This window comes from Pseudophryne corroboree, chromosome 5 (genome assembly GCF_028390025.1).
Source record: "Pseudophryne corroboree isolate aPseCor3 chromosome 5, aPseCor3.hap2, whole genome shotgun sequence".
Taxonomy (NCBI): domain Eukaryota; kingdom Metazoa; phylum Chordata; class Amphibia; order Anura; family Myobatrachidae; genus Pseudophryne; species Pseudophryne corroboree.
Window position 1 is genome coordinate 298,288,551 of NC_086448.1, and position 20,470 is coordinate 298,309,020.

Consider the following 20,470-nt stretch of genomic DNA (forward strand, 5'->3'; position numbering starts at 1 on the left):
ATTGTATCTGGTACAGTCATCAATTAAACTTGAATAAGCTGCTGTTGTACCAATGTATCACACAGGCCCGGCGCTACCCGCTCAGCGAAGGGATGCAGTGCAGGGAGGCGCTGGGACGGAGAGGCGCTCCCCCTGCTCTGCATTCCTTCCCTGCTGCACCGTCCTGTGCCCCCTGCTGCTGCTGCTGTGCCTGTCACTGTATGACAGGCACTGGCAGCGGCGCCTGCAGCGTGAATAGCCTCCTCCCTCCCCTCCCCTCACCTGTGTGACAGGACAGCGCTGTGCACGGTACATAAGGGGCGGAGCTAAGCGGCGGAAGGGGCGGGGCTAAACGGGACAGAAGGGGCGGAGCTACACGGACCAGGCTGCTGTAGTGTAGGGAGACTGGCTTAGGTAAGTGAAGTGTGAGAGGGAAATGTGTGTGTATTGTGTGTGTGTGTGTGTGTGTGTGTGTGTGGTATGTCTGTGTGCGTTTATGTGTGCTTTAAGGACGCTACTACTACAGGGGGGGCATTACGTGTAACAACGCTACTAATGGGGGCCATTGCGTGTATAGACGCTACTACTGGGGGGTCATTACGTATAAGGACGATACTACTACTTGGGGGCATTATGTATAGGACGCTACTATTACTGGGGGGGCATTACGTATAACAATACTACTACTGGGGGAGGGCATTACGTATAAGGATGCTACTACTGGGGGGGGGCATTATGTATAAGGACGGTACTACTACTGGGGGCGCATTACGTATAAGGACGCTTCTAATACTGGGGGTGCACTACGTATAAGGACGCTACTACAACTGGGGGGGGGGGCATTACGTATAAGGACGCTACTAATACTAGGGCGGAATTATGCATATGGACGCTTCTACTACTGGGGGTGCACTACGTATAAGGATGCTACTACAACTGGGGGGGCATTACGTATAAGGACGCTTCTACTACTAGGGGGAATTACGTATAAGGACGCTTCTACTACTAGGGGGAATTACGTATAAGGACGCTTCTACTACTGGGGGTGCACTACGTATAAGGATGCTACTACAACTGGGGGGGCATTACGTATAAGGACGCTACTACTACTAGGGCGGAATTATGCATAAGGACGCTTCTACTACTGGGGGTGCACTACGTATAAGGACGCTACTACTACTAGGGCGGAATTATGCATAAGGATGCTACTACAACTGGGGGGGCATTACGTATAAGGACGCTACTACAACTGGAGGGGGCATTACGTATAAGGACGATACTACTACTAGGGCGGAATTATGCATATGGACGCTTCTACTACTGGGGGTGCACTACGTATAAGGATGCTACTACTACTGGAGGGGTCATTATGTATAAGGACGCTACTACTACTAGGGGGAATTACGTATAAGGACGCTTCCACTACTGGGGGTGCACTACGTATAAGGATGCTACTACTACTGGAGGGGTCATTATGTATAAGGATGCTACTACTACTGGGGGGGCATTATGTATAAGGATGCTACTACTACTGGAGGGGTCATTATGTATAAGGATGCTACTACTACTGGGGGGGCATTATGTATAAAGATGCTACTACTACTGGGGGGGCATTACGCATAAGGATGCTACTACTACTGGGGGTGCATTACGTATAAGGACGCTACTACAACTGGAGGGGGCATTACGTATAAGTACGCTACTACTACTAGGGGGAATTACGTATAAGGACGCTTCTACTACTGGGGGTGCACTACGTATAAGGACGCTACTACTACTGGGGGGGCATTATGTATAAGGATGCTACTACTACTGGGGGTGCACTACGTATAAGGACGCTACTACTACTGGGGGGGCATTATGTATAAGGATGCTACTACTACTGGGGGGCATTATGTATAAGGATGCTACTACTACTGGGGGGGCATTATGTATAAGGATGCTACTACTACTGGGGGGCATTATGTATAAGGATGCTACTACTACTGGGGGGGCATTACGTATAAGGACGCTACTACAACTGGAGGGGGCATTACGTATAAGGACGCTACTACTACTGGGGGGGCATTACGCATAAGGATGCTACTACTACTGGGGGTGCATTACGTATAAGGACGCTACTACAACTGGAGGGGGCATTACGTATAAGTACGCTACTACTACTAGGGGGAATTACGTATAAGGACGCTTCTACTACTGGGGGTGCACTACGTATAAGGACGCTACTACTACTGGGGGGGCATTATGTATAAGGATGCTACTACTACTGGGGGTGCACTACGTATAAGGACGCTACTACTACTGGGGGGGCATTATGTATAAGGATGCTACTACTACTGGGGGGAATTATGTATAAGGATGCTACTACTACTGGGGGGGCATTATGTATAAGGATGCTACTATACTGGGGGGCATTATGTATAAGGATGCTACTACTACTGGGGGGGCATTATGCATAAGGATGCTACTCCTACTGGGGGGGCATTATGCATAAGGATGCTACTACTACTGGGGGGCATTATGCATAAGGATGCTACTACTACTGGGGGGGCATTATGCATAAGGATGCTACTACTACTGGGGGTGCATTATGTATAAGGACGCTACTACTACTGGGGGGGCATTACATATAAGGACGCTACTACTACGGGTGGGGCATTACGTATAAGATGAATAAGATTGTGCTACATTGTGGCGTAATTTTGAATGGGGGTACTATTGTGTGGCTATGCCCCTTACTTGTGAGACTACACCCCTTTTCGCGTCGCGCGCCAAAGGAATATGGGAGGGCGCAAATTTATAGTTTGCAGGGGGGCGCCGAACACCCTAGCACCGGCCCTGGTATCACAATCACTTTATAACTGCACTGTCCCTGCTTATTTTAATTACTGACTGTATAGGTGCAGAGATGAGCCAGACAGCTGCCGCTTGGAACAGCTACCAAGAGGACACTGTCACCCGCCCTTAGCATGTGCAAATAAGGTTCAGCTGGCGCTGCTTTTGTGGACATTATGACTGCATATGCAGCAATGGTTATATAGCATGTATACCATGGACAGCGGTATGTGAGTTAGACAGTTAAAAGGTCAACACTGAGACTGGTGATGGCAGATGCTGCTAGATCGACCACGGTATGCCGACCTGCTAATATAATGTGATTTACACATAGTTACTGACTTTATGGCTGCCCCCTCCAGCAGGGGGCAGCCTAGTCGGCACAGCATTGGATGGTGTGAAGGCGTGGCTTGGCATAGGGGGCGTGATGCGGCGCAAGGAACTTTGGGTGGGAGATATGACGGACATGACTACGATGACGAGATTCAGCACAATTCGCGTCATCAGCCACCTGGTCCGCCCACTGTAAAATCACATTGTTAGCAGTTGACATGCTGTGACCTAACAGTGTCTGCATACTCAGTTTCCAATGCACTCCTCTCCTTCCATGCATCCCTCCCAGCCCCTTTAATGTCGACAGCGCAGCACTCTCCGCCCCCCCCACACACACACCCCACCACTCCTGGTCCCTTCAATGTTCAGCAACTTCGAACTTACCAGCTTTACATGTACAGTATCTGTTCTGCTGAGGGCTGAGGCAATGTAGGGCATGGACAGTAGCACGGGACTGACCTGCTTTTAGAGCCATGGCAGGTCCTAGTGCCCATCAGCTTTTATCAAACCTGATGTAGACAGGTGCTTCTGTTCTCCTTTGAAAAAATAATGCCAGAAATGACAGGTCTATGCCTCCTCATCGTCAACCCCCTCCTCCTCCTTTTCACTCTCGTAATGGGAACTGCATACTGTGATTTTAAATAGATGAACACATATAGAGAGCAGTGATAATTACACTTGTACACCACAGGTATTTCTAAGTTTTCCATAAAGGATTTCTTTTCTCAATATGAATGAATGTAACTGCTTATAAAAGCTAATATATGCAACATTGGCACCATCTAGTGGCAAAATAAAATACTGGGATTTAGTCTCTTGTGGTCTCTATTCTGCAGAATACATGATATCTCAAACACCATCCATTCATTTCAATTGTAGTTGTAGATTATGCCAGAGTCAAAAATATTACATACACACAACATACAAACTCCAAACAGAGTGACCTTGTGTGCGGGAACGCGCCGTGCGTACACATACACGCAAATTGTGTACGCATACAAGCAGCGTGCACAGGTTCGCGCGCCTTGCGTATTAACGCATGGCAAGAGTATCTATGGTAGTATACGCATTCGCACAGAAAAGCCACAAAAACATATACAATATTTTATTCACATAGTGCATAATTTACACATAGAGGGATATTTACTAAGCAGTGATAAGAGCGGAGAAGTGAGCCAGTGGAGAAGATGCCCATGGCAACCAATCAGCACTGAAGTAACATCTATAATTTGCATACTATAAAATTATACAGAGCTGCTGATTGGTTGATGGGGGAAACTTCTCCATTGGCTCACTTCTCCGCTCTTATCACTGCTTAGTAAATGTCCCCCATAGTCTCCATACACCTTGTCAGTGATCTGCATACACATTAAAGGTAAAGCAACGGAGCTATTCAGGTCTACATGGTGTGAGGGGATGGGGCAGTGTTAGGACATAGTGTTTGGTATCCAGATGTGCAGTATTTTATGATCTACATTCCGGTGGCTATTTCAAGTATATTGCATATTTCTGCGTATAGATATACGCAGAATTGGAATATTCACAAACTGCTATTATACTGTACTCATGATATTCGGCGGGAACCTAGAGGCAAACATCTGCAAGTGCACCCTGGACCAAGCATCGCCCACTGTTCCAAACCAACCTATGACCCCCCATGTACTGTAAATTACTTGCCCCCTGACCTATGGAAGAAGAGCTTACATTCCCCATTATACTGTATTTGGACAAACTGTATAAAAGAGAGGTCTCCTGGTCCAAGCTTCAGTCCCTATACTCTGAGGTCATCTTGCCAAGACTGACTGAGGCCTGGATCCAGGAGCGCTCGGGTTTGAACGTATGTAGTATTGGATGTAGCTTTTCTCTGTATATTGTTTTACCTTTTAACTGTTTTATAAGTAAATACTGTTGATGCTTTGGACCACAACATTACATCTAACTAGTGGTGTCGCATTCCATTCCTGTTAGGGGAAAAGTGTATACAGCCACACGCATTGCTATATTGTGCGCATAACATGTCAGCGTATATACGCAGCGTATATACGCAATTAGCGGCCGTAGCGGCTCTAACCACAGTGTGCGCTTGGATTGCTTTTTCCTTGTATTTTAAACTGACCTTTATAATTACTAAGTTGTTTGTATGGGATCTGTCCTAATAGAGTGCAATGCAACAGTTTCATCACCAAATGAATAGGTGCTTTAACTACAGTAAGAAGGATGGCATACAGTTACTTGATATGTACAAAAGAGAACTGGGAAGGGTACCATTCAAAAGATGGGAACTAAAAAGTCATATAATTTTCTGTAGTTTGTTAAATTCACCACAGTGGAAGAGTGCATTGTACAAAGGCCGAGCCATATCCCATATCTGCTTGTGCCTATGAAGTTACGAACTACGGGGGTCATTCCGAGTTGTTCGTTCGTTATATTTTTCTCGCAACGGAGCGATTAGTCGCTAATGCGCATGCGCACTGTCCGCAGTGCGACTGCGCCAAGAAAATTTGCTATGCAGTTAGGTATTTTACTCACGGCATTACAAGGTTTTTTCTTCGTTCTGGTGATCATAATGTGATTGACAGGAAGTGGGTGTTTCTGGGCGGAAACTGGCCGTTTTATGGGTGTGTGCGAAAAAACGCTACCGTTTCTAGGAAAAACGCGGGAGTGGCTGGAGAAACGGAGGAGTGTCTGGCCGAACGCTGGGTGTGTTTGTGACGTCAAACCAGGAACGAAACTGACTGAACTGATCGCAGTTGCCGAGTAAGTGTGGAGCTACTCAGAACCTGCTAAGAAGTGTCTATTCGCAATTCTGCTAATCTTTCGCTCGCAATTTTGATAAGCTAAGATTCACTCCCAGTAGGCGGCGGCTTAGCGTGTGCAAAGCTGCTAAAAGCAGCTTGCGAGCGAACAACTCGGAATGAGGGCCTACCTCCTTATGCTTGCAAATTTTTTATTAGTTTTGCTTGGTAAATTCAAAATGTACTAATGATGACTCAAATACATCAATATAGTTTGGAGATCTAATAAATAATCAGTGTGGGTAATTTAACCCTTTTGCTCGCTGCTGAGGGTTTTATCAGTCTTGTGCTGAACCCATTTTTTTGATGCTTGTGCTCATTACATTCCATCATAAGTATCAGGGCTGCGATCATAAATTATGGGGCCTGGTAATGACAAAATAGACAGCACCCAACCCCCCCAGGAGGTGGAGCTGTGGAAAATGTGGGTGGAGCTACAGTAGAGGTGGGAGCATCAATTGATGCGTAAACTTTTTTTTGTCAAAGTTTGGGCTATTGGGGTGGGTGTTATTATAACATGCCAATCTATCATATATGATACCCTAGTCCTATCTTAGCCATCTCAGTATGATACCTAAAACACCCTCATGGCAGCTCTACCTCACTCACACACACCTACACACACACACACACACACACACACACACACACACACACACACACACACAACTACCCCGACCGTCTCCATCTCATACACATATACCCAGCCACCTCCATCTCACACACATATACCCCAGCTCTGCCCCAGCCACCTCCATCTCACACACATGAAGTATACTCCAACCACCTACAGTACATCTCACTCATACAGATGGAGATGCGCTCATCTGAGGCGGCTCCATCGCAAACGAGCACTCCTGGCGTGACTAAACGATCCGTCCGCCTAGTCACGCCGGGAGTGCACAGAGACGCTCCCATTCAGAGCATCTCTGTCCAGGCGCGTGGACGGAGACGCGTTCCATTCAAGTGAATGGGGCTGCGTCTCCGTTGCAGGAGCATGCACCCGGGCGGACTGGGATGCTCTAGACGATAGGCACACCAGAGCGGGTGCACCTAGTCACAGACAGAGCCATGACTAGCGTGGCTCCATCTGTATATACCCAGCTCTGCCCCAGCCACCTCCCTCTCACACATATACCCCAACTCTGCCCCAGCCACCTCCCTCTCACACACATATACCCCAACCACCTATTTCTCAGTCATATATGTACCCCAGCCGTGCCACATCCACCTCACTCTCACACATATACCCCAGCCCTGCCCTAGCCACCTCCATCTCACACACATACAGAAAAAGAAGAGGAAAGAATGTCTCTTTGCTGGCACACAGATGAAAATTAAAAATTAACTTTTAATAGACCTATCTATTAAAAGTTAATAATTAATTATTAGTTTTTAATTTTCATATGTGCGCCAGCAACGAGACATTCTTTCCTCTTCTTTTTCTTCGCATAATTCTTGTCTCTGGTAGCACCCCCGAACATCCAGTAATTAGTACCTAATTAAACTGACGGACATTTATCTGGGTTTCTCCTTCTTTTTCAAATAACAAAGATTCAGAATTAGTAGCTGGTGCAGAACATATCCCCTTCCCCCATTTCCCAATATACCACACACATACAGAGCCGTATTAACTGGCTAGTGGGGGCCCTGGGTAACGGAGCTTGTGGGGGCCCCCACCATAAGATTGCACAAGCACACCCACACACACACAAGCGAACACGCGCGCACACACACACCATGCACATGAACACACTGAGTCACTTATGGAAAACAGCGCATTTCAGCAGCTGGCATCTCACAGTCACTGTCTCGTAGGATTTCCCTATCCCGTGAGACTGCCTCTGCACTGAGAAGCTCCTCGCCGGCTGCTGTTACTAAACAGCTGAGAGGCCGGAGGGAGATTCCTGCCCTCCTCCAAGTCAAAGCGCTGTATGTGGGGGTCCCGGGGCGGATGCCTCTGTCGCCCCTCCCTTAATCCGGTCATACACACATATATACCCCAGCCCTGCCCCAGCCACCTCCATCTCACACACATATACCCCAGTCCTTCCCCAGCCACCTCCCTCTCACACACATATACCCCAACCATCTACCTTTCACTCATATAAATATATACAGTCCTGCCCCAGCCACCTACATTACACACACACACACACACACACACACACACACACACACACACACACACACACACACACACACGCGGATTGGGAACTAAAAGTGGCCCTGGAAAAATTTCTAGAAGTGGCCCCATGTGGGCGACACCAAATCAATGGTAGGTGGAACCAACACTAAAGTAGGCGGGATCAGTACACAGGGCCATAAATGTGGGTTGCGAGCAGTGCCATCACGAAAGGGCCCTGGGGGGCAGCACTTCTACTGTGCCTTAGAATTTAAACTTTGTTTTTCATGTGCCTCCAGACCTGCACCTGTAAGTGTATGTATTATAAAATCTAAGATCCTATGCAGGAAATTCAAATTGTGTACTCATTTGTCATTTGCTTTAAGTAAACTAGAAGAATCCCACTAAATTTATACTAAAATACTCTTCTGCTGGCCATATATTAGTACGACTCGCGTGTTGTCCGACGACCTCCTCCGCCAGCTCCCTGACGTACGATAGATTGTAAGTTGCTTATGCACCTTACGATCTATCGTATGATCTGCAATTGACCCCCACCCAGATCGACTGATCATATGTGCAGCACACATGATCAGTTGATGCGACGTGTGACCCACGGGGACACGCATCACATCGTAATCGCACATAAAACATGCAATGGGTCGATCCACGCGTCAATATTGTGTATTCGTACCTAGTGTATGGCCAACATTCTTCTGCACCGATGACCTGTAATTCACTGGGCTGTAATGAATAGGATATCCTATCCAGTAACGCATATGTTGCAGCCTCAGGGTAACCACATAACCAAAATATTGACAGGGTGCACCAAAGGTGCGTGGCAAAAAATATGGGGTTGTGGCCACAGAATAGTTCCAATTCACAATACACCGCACAGCAGCGTCTGTTATTCACATTACAGCGTACAGCGGCATCACATTACACCGCCCAGCAGCATCCGTTACTCACATTACAGTGCACAGGGGCGTCACATTACAGTGCACAGTGGCGTCACATTATAGCGCACAGCGGTGTCACATTACAGTGCACAGTGGCGTCACATTACAATGCCCATCGACGTCCATTACTCACATTACAGCGCACGGTGGCGTCACATTAAAGCGCACAGCGGTGTCACATTACAGTGCACAGTGGCATCACATTACAACGCTCATCGGCGTCCATTACTCACATTACAGCGCACGGTGGCGTCACATTAAAGTGCACAGTGGCGTCACATTACAGTGCACAGTGGCATCACATTACAACGCTCATCGGTGTCCATTACTCACATTACAGCGCACGGTGGCGTCACATTAAAGTGCACAGTGGCGTCACATTATAGCGCACAGCGGTGTCACATTACAGTGCACAGTGGCGTCACATTACAGCGCACAGTGGCGTCACATTAAAGCGCACAGCGGTGTCACATTACAGCACACAGCGGCATCACATTACAACACCCAGCGATGTCCGTTGTTCACATTATAGAACACAGTGTATCACATTAAAGCGCACAGAGACAACCGTTACATTACAGCGCACAGCGGGCGTCACATTAAAGCACACAGCGCATCACATTAAAGCGCACAGCGACAAACGTTACTCACATTAAAGTGCACAGCAGGCTTCACATTACAGCGCACAGCAACAACCATTACTCACATTACAGCGCACAGTGGTGTCACATTACAGCGCACAGCAGCGTCACATTAGAGCACACAGCGGCGTCACATTACAGCGCACATCCACATACGTTACTCACATTACAGTGCACAGCGGCATCACATTACAGTGCACATCCACATATGTTACTCACATTACAGTGTCACATTACTGCGCATCACATTACAGCGCACATCCACATACGTTACTCACATTACAGTGCACAGCGGCATCACATTACAGTGCACATCCACATACGTTACTCACATTACAGTGCACAGCGGCATCACATTACAGTGCACATCCACATACGTTACTCACATTACAGCGCACAGCGGCATCACATTACAGTGCACATCCACATACGTTACTCACATTACAGTGCACAGCGGCATCACATTGCAGCGCATCACATTACAGCGCACATCCACATACGTTACTCACTTTACAGTGCACAGCAGCGTCACATTACAGCGCACATCCACATACGTTACTCACATTACAGTGCACAGCGGCGTCACATTACAGCGCACATCCACATACGTTACTCACATTACAGTGCACAGCGGCGTCACATTACAGCGCACAGCGACAACCGTTACTCACATTACAGCACACAGCGGCGTCACATTACAGCGCACAGTGACAACCATTACTCACATTACAGCACACAGCGACATTCGTTACTCACATTACTGCGCACATTGGCATCACATTACAGCACACAGCGACATTCGTTACTCACATTACTGCGCACATCGGCGTCACATTACAGCGCACAGCTGCGTCCATTACAGCGCACAGTGACAACCGTTACTCACATTACTGCGCACATCGGCGTCACATTACAGCGCACAGCTGTGTCCCATTACAGCGCACAGCGACAACCGTTACTCACATTACAGCGCACAGCGGCATCACATTACAGTGCAGAGCAACAACCGTTACTCACATTAAAGCGCACAGCGACAACCGTTACTCACATTACAACGCACAGCGACAACCGTTACTCACATTACAGTGCACAGCTGCGTCACATTACAGCACACAGCGGTGTCATATTACAGCGCACAGTGGCGTCACATTACAGCACATAGCGACAACCATTACTCACATTACAGCGCACGGTGGCGTCACATTATAGCGCACAGCGGTGTCACATTACAGTGCACAGTGGCGTCACATTACAGCACACTGCGACGTCCATTACTCACATTACAGCACGCAGCGGCATCACATTACAACACCCAGCGACGTCTGTTACTCACATTACAGCGCACAGCTGCGTTACATTACAGCACACAGCGGTGTCATATTACAGCGCACAGTGGCGTCACATTACAGCGCACAGTGACAACAGTTACTCACATTACAGTGCACAGTGGCGTCACATTACAGCACACTGCGACGTCCATTACTCACATTACAGCGTACAGCGGCATCACATTACAGCAAACAGCGGCATCACATAACAACACCCAGCAACGTCTGTTACTCACATTACAGCGCACAGCGGCATCACATTAAAGCACACAGCGATGTCCGTTGTTCACATTACAGAACACAGTGCATTCCATTAAAGCGCACAGCGACAACCGCTACTCACATTACAGCGCACAGCGGGCGTCACATTAAAGCGCACAGCGCATCACATTAAAACACACAGCGACAAATGTTACTCACATTAAAGCGCACAGCAGGCTTCGCATTACAGCGCACAGCAACAACCGTTACTCACATTACGGTGCACAGTGGCGTCACATTACAGCGCACAGCAGTGTCACATTAGAGCACACAGCAACGTCACATTACAGCGCACATCCACATACGTTACTCACATTACAGCGCACAGCAGCGTCACATTACAGCACACAGCGACAACCGTTACTCACATTACAGCGAACAGCGACAACCGTTACTCACATTACAGCACACAGCGACATTCGTTACTCACATTAATGTGCACATCGGCGTCACATTACAGCGCACAGAGGTGTCACATTACAGCGAACAGCGACAACCGTTACTCACATTACAGCACACAGCGACATTCGTTACTCACATTACTGCGCACATCGGCGTCACATTACAGCGCACAGCGACATTTGTTACTCACATTACTGCACACATCGGCGTCACATTACAGCGCACAGCTGCGTCACGTTACAGCACACAGCGACATTCATTACTCACATTACTACGCACATCGACACCACATTACAGCGCACAGCTGCGTCACATTACAGCGCACAGCGATATTCGTTACTCACATTACTGCGCACATCGGCATCACATTACAGCACACAGCTGGGTCACATTACTGCACACAGCGACAACCGTTACTCACATTACTGCGCACATCGGCGTGACATTACAGCGCACAGCTGCGTCACATAACAGCGCACAGCGACAACCGTTACATTACAGCGCACAGCGGCATCACATTACAGTGCAGAGCAACATTCGTTACTCACATTACTGCGCACATCGGCGTCACATTACAGCGCACAGCGACATTTGTTACTCACATTACTGCACACATCGGCGTCACATTACAGCGCACAGCTGCGTCACGTTACAGCACACAGCGACATTCATTACTCACATTACTACGCACATCGACACCACATTACAGCGCACAGCTGCGTCACATTACAGCGCACAGCGATATTCGTTACTCACATTACTGCGCACATCGGCATCACATTACAGCACACAGCTGGGTCACATTACAGCACACAGCGACAACCGTTACTCACATTACTGCGCACATCGGCGTGACATTACAGCGCACAGCTGCGTCACATAACAGCGCACAGCGACAACCGTTACATTACAGCGCACAGCGGCATCACATTACAGTGCAGAGCGACAACCGTTGCTCACATTACAGCGCACAGCTGTGTCACATTACAGCACACAGCGACAACTGTTACTCACATTACAGCGCACAGTGGCGGCACATTATAGCACACAGCGGTGTCATATTACAGCGCACAGCGATAACCGTTACTCACATTACAGCGCACAGTGGGGTCACATTACAGCGCACAGTGGGGTCACATTACAGCGCACAGTGGGGTCACATTACAGAGCACGGCGACAACCGTTACTCACATTATAGCGCACATCGACATACGTTACTCATATTATACTGCAGGAGGGGGAGGGGGTGCCGCGAGTGGGGAGGGGTACCGCGAGTGGGGGATGGGGGGTGCCGTGGGTGGGGGAGGGAACAGATGGGGGTGGAGTGTGTGTGAGAAGTGGTCAGGAGTGTAGCAGAGAGAGCAGGAGAGGAGACAGGGTTAGAAACTAGACGCTACCGAGGAGACAGACTCACCCTGTGTGCACAGCTGTGCGGCTGCCGGGAACTGTTACTGGTGACTGGAGGAGCTCTGTCACGTGAGATGACAGACTATCCAGTGTCAGAGCTCCTCCAAGCTGCGGCCTCTGATAGGTTCTGGCGGCTGCCAGATATAGTGCTGAGGGACGCGCTATGCGGGGTAGTCATGGGCAAAGTGATTCACTGAACTGAGTTGAGACACATGACTCAGTTCAGTGAAGTGTCTCGAGTCAGTGTCTCGGCACATGAGTCATGACTCATTTGTAGTGGAATGTGTTGCAGAGACTGCACATGGGAGGTCATTCCGAGTTGGTCGCTCGCAAGCGGATTTTAGCAGATTTGCTCATGCTAAGCCGCCGCCTACTGGGAGTGAATCTTAGCATCTTAAAATTGCGAACGATGTATTCGCAATATTGCGATTACACACCTCGTAGCAGTTTCTGAGTAGCTCCAGACTTACTCGGCATCTGCGATCATTTCACTGCTTGTCGTTCCTGGTTTGACGTCACAAACACACCCAGCGTTCGCCCAGACACTCCCCCGTTTCTCCGGCCACTCCTGCGTTTTTTCCGGAAACGGTAGCGTTTTTTCCCACACGCCCATAAAACGGCCTGTTTCCGCCCAGTAACACCCATTTCCTGTCAATCACATTACGATCGCCAGAACGAAGAAAATGCCGTGAGTAAAAATCCTAAGTGCATAGCAAATTTACTTGGCGCAGTCGCAGTGCGGACATTGCGCATGCGCATTAAGCGGAAAATCGCTGCGATGCGAAGATTTTTACCGAGCGAACAACTCGGAATGACCTCCATGAATCAGTGAGTTGCCAGTGCTGGAGGATCAGTGCTGGACTCATGGAGGGAGTTATTCAGCTGCAGTGATTGTGCAGTGCATCTGGGGGAGGCAGCTGCTTATGCACTGATTGTTAATAATATATTAACATAGATTCACTGTTATATTGATATATTATAAATAACCATTTATTGCATACTAGTTACAGAATATGCACATTACTTCTGGCTGAGGAGAGAAAGCTTAACAGCCATGAAACACATCATTCAGTTTGTAACTAAACCAAATAAAAACATTTTTTTTTTACTTTGCATACTTTGCTAATTAGATGATTTTAGGTGGGCTTGTATTTATTATATTATCCACTATCTAGCCTCCAGGGAGTTTGCCACCCACAATCACATTGAGCAGGAACAGTGAGTTGAGAACACTGTACCACAGGGGCTCCACCTCCTGCAGGCTTATGCTGCATGAATCAGATCCATCCACTGAGTCACTGAGTCTACACAGTGTACAACTGTCTCAACTCACTGGCAGACTCAGGATGAATCATAATTCATGACATGACTCAGGCACAGCAGCACAGCACTCACTGACTGGTGAGTCGTGACTGCTCCCTCCCCCCTCCCACTGGGTGTCACCTGGTATAGCCTCTGGCCAATCACAGCTAAAGACACACAGCAGAACACACTGACTGAAGGACACACTGAGTTTCCTCCCTCTGGCTGAGAGAGGCTGCTGCTGCAGCTGTCTCGACTCATTAAACAGTGAGTGACTCGAATCATTCATACTTCCTGATGATTCGAGTCACTGTGTTGAGACAGTGAGTCAGTAGCCATCTCTAATGCGGGGGGCAGAGCCACGTGCGGCAATTGGCCCCGCAGTACGGTCGGCCTCCCGGGATCCTTCCCGGTAACCTCATAGGCCAATCCGTCCCTGCACACACACACACCCCAGCCACCTAATTCTCACTAATATATACCAAGCCCTGTCCCATCCATCTTTCTTTCACACACATATACCGTACCACCTACCTCTCACTCATATATACTGTTGTCCCAGTCACCTCCCTCTCACACATATAGATACCCTAGACCTGCCTTAGCCACCTCAGAATGAAATATAAATACCCTCATGGCAGCTCCACCTCACTCACACACACATATACCCCAACCACCTCCCTCTCACACATATATACCCAGCCTTGCACCAGCCACCTCTTTCTCACACATGTACCCCAGCCCTGCCCCATCCACCTCCATCTCATACATAGGGGGAGATGCACTAAGCCTCGAAAAGTGATAAATTGCAATTGTAATAAAGTACCAGCCAATCAGACCCTAACTGTCATTTTTCAAACCCAGTCTGTAACATGGCAGTTAGGAGCTGATTGGCTGGAACTTTACCACTGTGAAATGAATCACTTTTCAAGGCTTAGTACATCTCCCCCATATAGACCGTACCGTATATATCGTAGCCCTGAATCACCGCTGTCAGCCGCAGTTTCCCAGTGTTGTAGATGATCTGACATGATTGTGCATTCAATTGTTTGAAAAGTCAGTTGAGTGTCTGTTTTTTCCTATCTAATAGACAGGATAAATAGACACCCAACCGACTTTTCAAACAATTGAATTCCACCTATAATGTTGCTTTATGTTTGACCAATGTTAAATGTGATGCTTCCTTGTATTTATTCGCCCATATTGTCATTTTTTTGTCTCCTCCATGGTGGTGGCCATTTTGTTGAGGACATTTCTATACAGATATCCTTGTTCACAGCTGCAGAGGTGGGACCCCTCTCTGTCCGGGTACGGTGCTGCAGTCACAGCAGAAATCCTATTGCATTAAATAAGTCCTTTTTTATTTAACACATTATGGTGAAGATCTGTGCACCCCAGCAGATTAAATGCCTATCACCCCATTAGATGATTACCAATCAATAAGTAAAAGGGCCCTATCATTTGAAAGAAAGGACCCCATCTTTAAAATGTGGGTGCCCCTTAATTTATGGTTGCCAGGTTGAGGAAAGATCTTCTGTAGTTTAGGAGCTGATGCCATGTGATCACACTGATCACCAGGCAATAACTTCTATGGGGCCACGTAGATTCAAAGAGGGGATTCTTTTGAGGTAGAATTGTGCAGGAAATACAGTATAGAGATTTAAAGACCCAAATGAACATATTCTATGTAATATTTTTTTCAAAAAAGGTGGCAGTTTCTGATTTGTCTCCCAGTCACTTCCCTTCATGTGGACTAGCAGAAAAGTTACCTGTTTCTTTTTGTTTGCAGGTCCCCATCGCAGTGGACAATGAGCAAAATTATCCGTCCACAGTTTTAATGTAAAGTAGACAACAATGAAGGGATTAAAGAGAGAGCAGCTTTGATTGATTGAATGGTAAGAGCATGTGCTTTACAAATTAGATTAAATATTACAATCTAGTAGATTAGAGTTTGCGTGACAGAAAATGTAGGCTCCACTGGGACAGGAAATTATGTGAATGATTCTCAGTAATATGCCACATACTGTAATATATTATAATAGTGATAAATAAATGTGTCATGACTCAGACTTAATTTGTGGCACAGGTGCTTCTCTGAGCAGAGAGGGAGTGACTAACAGGCTTTCTTTATAGAAATACATTGTGTGGATGGGTACATTTATATACAAGGGCATGACCACTGATGTCATAGCAGTTTCCTAGCTTGCAGTATCAGCTTTAGAGCATGCATGAGACCAGGGGGTAAATTCACTGGGTATGGGTCGTTGGGTCGACACAACTTAGGTCAACAGTCATTAGGTCGACCACTATTGGTCGACATGCATTAGGTGGACAGGGTCACTAGGTTAACATGGTCGTCATTAGGTCGACATGTACTAGGTCGACAGGTCAAAAGGTCGACATGAGGTTTTTTTTTACTTTTTTTGGATTAATTTTCTTCGTAAAGTGATGGGGAGCCCCAATTAGTGCACCGTGTCCCCTCGCATGGCTCGCTTCGCAGGTTACCGTTCCCAATTGTAGTCCACGTGGATCATAAAGTATGAAACAGTAAAAAAAATTTTTTAAAAAGTGAAAAACTGATGTCGACCTTTTGAACTGTCGACCTAATGACCATGTCGACCTAGTGACCTTGTCAACCTAATGCATGTCGACCAATATTGGTCAACCTAATGACTGTCGACCTAAGTGGTGTCGATCTAATGACCATATCCCAAATTCACTAATGTTCAATTTTGGATTTGATTTTACGGCCCATTTACATTGAATGAAATTGAATCAAATCAATCTTCTAAATCACTCATCAAATCCCTCATTTACTAATATTCGCATTTGCATTTGATTTTGAAATTGAATTTAATGTTCAATTTTTCGTAGTGATTTTGTATTTGGTTTAGGAAATCCCTTTCAAAATCACCTATGAAATGCAATGCAAAATCGAATACACAATTGAAAATAACTTCCTCATATATTCCTATTGGTCCAAATATTTCACATGCAAGAAGCTGCTGTGGTTCCTCTAATTTTGCATTGCATACATCTCCGATGGTGTGGCACCTGCGCACAGAGCTGGATTAAGGCATTGGGGGGCCCGGAGGTTCTTAAGACAGGGGGGCCCTAAGGTCTAAAATTATACATACATACATATATATATATATATATATATATATATATACACACACACACACACACACACACACACACACACACACACACACACACACACACACAATGTATCGTTAGAACTAGGGGAGTATCGGGTAGTTTGGATAAATTAGCTATTTTACACACACATATATATATATATATATATATACACCGCAGTCTAACCCTAATACTCCCACTGCAGCCTAAACCTAATTCACCCCCCCCACTCCCCCCTCCCCGCATGTTACCTTACCGTGGGCCTGGCAAACACTCGTTTGGGGATTCCAGCGGTCAGGGATCCGAGCAGTGTCGTAATTCCGGTGTCTTGTATTTCGAATGCTGGGATCCCGACTGCCAGGATCCCCACCCTGCTCATAAATATATTTCTCTGACGTTCTAGTGGATGCTGGGAACTCCGTAAGGACCATGGGGAATAGACGGGCTCCGCAGGAGACTGGGCACTCTAAAAGAAAGATTAGGTACTATCTGGTGTGCACTGGCTCCTCCCTCCATGTCCCTCCTCCAGACCTCAGTTGGATTTCTGTGCCCGGCCGAGCTGGATGCACACTAGGGGCTCTCCTGAGCTCCTAGAAAGAAAGTATATGTTAGGTTTTTTATTTTACAGTGAGACCTGCTGGCAACAGGCTCACTGCAACGAGGGACTAAGGGGAGAAGAAGCGAACCTACCTGCTTGCAGCTAGCTTGGGCTTCTTAGGCTACTGGACACCATTAGCTCCAGAGGGATCGACCGCAGGACCCGTCCTTGGAGTTCGTTCCCGGAGCCGCGCCGCCGTCCCCCTTACAGAGCCAGAAGCATGAAGATGGTCCGGAAAATCGGCGGCAGAAGACTTCAGTCTTCACCAAGGTAGCGCACAGCACTGCAGCTGCGCGCCATTGCTCCTCATACACACTTCACACTCCGGACACTGAGGGTGCAGGGCGCTGGGGGGGGGCGCCCTGAGCAGCAATAAAAACACCATGGCTGGCAAAATAATCACAATATATAGCCCCAGAGGCTATATATGTGATAATTACCCCTGCCAGAATCCATAAAAAAGCGGGAGAAAAGTCTGCGAAAAAGGGGCGAAGCTATCTCCCTCAGCACACTGGGCGCCATTTTCTCTTCACAGTGCAGCTGGAAGACAGCTCCCCAGGCTATCCCCTGTAGTTTTCAGGCTCAAAGGGTTAAAAAGAGAGGGGGGGCACTAAATTTAGGCGCAATATTGTTTATACAAGCAGCTATTGGGGAAAATTCACTCAGTTATAGTGTTAATCCCTGCATTATATAGCGCTCTGGTGTGTGCTGGCATACTCTCTCTCTGTCTCCCCAAAGGGCTGTGTGGGGTCCTGTCCTCAGTCAGAGCATTCCCTGTGTGTGTGCGGTGTGTCGGTACGGCTGTGTCGACATGTTTGATGAGGAGACTTATGTGGAGGCGGAGCAGATGCCGATAAATGTGATGTCGCCCCCTGTGGGGCCGACACCAGAGTGGATGGATAGGTGGAAGGTATTAACCGACAGTGTCAACTCCTTACATAAAAGGCTGGATGATGTAACAGCTGTGGGACAGCCGGCTTCTCAGCCCGCGCTTGCCCAGGCGTCTCAAAGGCCATCAGGGGCTCAAAAAACGCCCGTTACCTCAGATGGCAGACACAGATGTCGACACGGAGTCTGACTCCAGTGTCGACGAGGTTGAGACATATACACAATCCACTAGGAACATCCATTGCATGATCTCGGCAATAAAAATTGTGTTACACATTTCTGACATTAACCCAAGTACCACATAAAAGGGGTTTTATGTTTGGGGAGAAAAAGCAGCCGGTGTTTTGTTCCCCCATCAGATGAGTGAATGAAGTGTGTGAAGAAGCGTGGGTTCCCCCGATAAAAAATTACTGCTGGCGTACCCTTTCCCGCCAGAGGATAGGTCACGTTGGGAGATATCCCCTAGGGTGGATAAGGCGCTCACACGTTTGTCTTAAAAGGTGGCACTGCCGTCTTAGGATACGGCCACTTTGAAGGAGCCTGCTGATAAAAAGCAGGAGGCTATCCTGAAGTCTGTATATACACACTCAGGTATTATACTGAGACCTGCAATTGCCTCAGCATGATTAGTGCTGCTGCAGCAGGGTCTGATACCCTGTCAGATAATATTAATACCCTAGACAGGGAGAATATGGTGCTAACATAGAGCATATTAAAGACGTAGTCTTATATATGAGGGATGCACAGAGGGATATTTGCCGGCTGGCGTCCAGAATTAATGCAAGGTCCATTCTGCCAGGAGGGTATTAGAGACCCGGCAGTGGACAGGTGATGCTGACTTTAAAAGGCACATGGAGATTCTGCCTTATAAGGGTGAGGAATTGTTTGGGGATGGTCTCTGGGACCTCGTATCCACAGCAACAGCTGGGAAGAAAAATTTCTACCTCAGGTTTCCTCACACCCTAAGGAAGCACCGTATTATCGGGTACAGTCCTTTCGGCTTCAGAAAAGCAAAGGGGCCAAAGGCGCTTCCTTTCTGCACAAGGGAAGAAGGAAAAAGCTGCACAGACAGCCAGTTCCCAGGATCAAAATTCTTCCCCCGCTTCCTCTGAGTCCACAGCATGACGCTGGGGCTCCACAGACAGGTGCGGTGGGGGCGCATCTCGGGAACTTCAGGGACCAGTGGGCTTGCCCACAGGTGAATCACTGGGTTCTGCAAGTAGTATCACAGGGATACAAGCTGGAGTTCGAGGCGACTCCCCCTCGCCGTTACCTCACATCAGCCTTGCCTGCTGCCCTCGGATATAGGGAGTTAGTACTAGAGATGAGCGGGTTCGGTTTCTCTGAATCCGAACCCGCCAGAACTTCATGTTTTTTTTCACGGGTCCGAGCGACTCGGATCTTCCCGCCTTGCTCGGTTAACCCGAGCGCGCCCGAACGTCATCATGACGCTGTCGGATTCTCGCGAGGCTCGGA

General features: G+C 47.7%; 1 protein-coding gene and 1 long non-coding RNA gene across 5 annotated transcripts in view; one reads left to right on the forward strand and one right to left on the reverse strand.

Moving 5' to 3' along the window:
• CNTNAP2 (contactin associated protein 2) overlaps nt 1-20,470 on the reverse strand; it is a 2,955,022-nt gene that overhangs the window by 161,148 nt on the left and 2,773,404 nt on the right. The gene's annotated exons all lie outside the window — the stretch shown is intronic.
• The window catches only part of LOC134927663 (uncharacterized), an 80,943-nt gene continuing 60,806 nt past the window's right edge, over nt 334-20,470 (forward strand). For both annotated transcript variants that reach the window (XR_010177703.1, XR_010177702.1), the window contains exons 1-2: nt 334-393; nt 16,157-16,262. This is a non-coding gene — a long non-coding RNA (uncharacterized LOC134927663). The remainder of the gene's footprint in view (nt 394-16,156; nt 16,263-20,470) is intronic.